This window comes from Branchiostoma belcheri, unplaced genomic scaffold, assembly GCF_001625305.1.
Source record: "Branchiostoma belcheri isolate BF01 breed outbred unplaced genomic scaffold, Haploidv18h27 scaffold36, whole genome shotgun sequence".
NCBI classification, from domain to species: Eukaryota; Metazoa; Chordata; class Leptocardii; order Amphioxiformes; family Branchiostomatidae; genus Branchiostoma; species Branchiostoma belcheri.
Window position 1 is genome coordinate 12,256 of NW_017803976.1, and position 1,190 is coordinate 13,445.

Here is a 1,190-nt window from a genome sequence, read left to right on the forward strand (position 1 = left end):
GTAGATTTCTAGCGGGGACCAATCATAGGGCTGCTGACGCGTCACCGACTAGCGGCTATTAGCACCTTGTTTCATGTAAATGCCATGAACTCAACCAGAGCGCGTTTATTGTTTCTTGTTTACTTCAGTAAGTACTAGTACTTCCACAATCAGTTAGTAAAGTCATACCTTAGTAAAATCTCCTTTGATGAACGAATCAAAACGGGACTGTTGACATTAAGTTTTACACATTCAAATGTGGCTGCACTAGCGCTAATGGAGCGACCACTACGTACGGGAAGGAACGGATCTTTATTAATAGCGAAGCCGAGATTTGTGAACCAAACCCAACCCATCGAAGACGGGCCGCCAAACATAAAAATGGAGGGACAAACAAGCCAACAAAGACAACATCACCAGACTAACAAACTTGGAAAACACCACTTCAAGCGCTAACGTTGTAAGAACTGTGGAACCTCAAACTAGTATGTTTGCGTCAGCGGAAAGGCTGCCGAAGTAACCACTACATGAAAAACTGCGGCGAAAAAGTAACATGGGTTCGTCCCAAATCTAGACGCAAGTGAGCTACAAAAGTATTAGAACCTATGCATCTTGCTTGTTGCTGTCAACTTACCCGTTAAAGATTGAACCGATACATGTACGTACTATAACTTGCCATACCCGGGCAAAGACGACTACATTACTGTTACTCTTTATTTTGTGCTGTATAATGTTTATCCGTTACATTATCTATCATTGTCATTTCTGTGAATTCCTTAAAACATCTACTGTTAGTTTGTGTAACATCACGTAGTGCTACAATCTGCGTAAAAAGTGGGCTCCATTACGTGTTATCTTCTAAGTCGTGTTGGTATTGAAAACTGTTTTATTTTGCCGTTCTTCTACAAACAACCAGCAGAATTATGAAGATACTCGTTCTCAATACACATGCTGCAAACTAAAGTACAGTTGTAATGGCAGTCCTACGAAAATTCTGTTTGTAATGTATAAGCGCTTTATGTCGACGTACAATGGGTGTGAAATACATGTTTTCGCCCATCGTGTGCCACCGGCTCGGTGGTAATTGGCTACTTTACAAGTGAAAGAACCGTGTCCGTGGGCCTTGATAAATTATTCAAATTATTCAGCAGCCCTCTGATTGGTTCCCGCTAGAAATTTACTGGATGTCATTCAGTGACGAGCCCCCCCCC

The 1,190-nt window shown here is 41.8% G+C and overlaps 1 protein-coding gene across 1 annotated transcript in view; it reads left to right on the plus strand.

Moving 5' to 3' along the window:
• The window catches only part of LOC109476116 (gamma-interferon-inducible-lysosomal thiol reductase-like), a 7,647-nt gene that overhangs the window by 1,097 nt on the left and 5,360 nt on the right, over positions 1–1,190 (plus strand). The window lies entirely within an intron of this gene.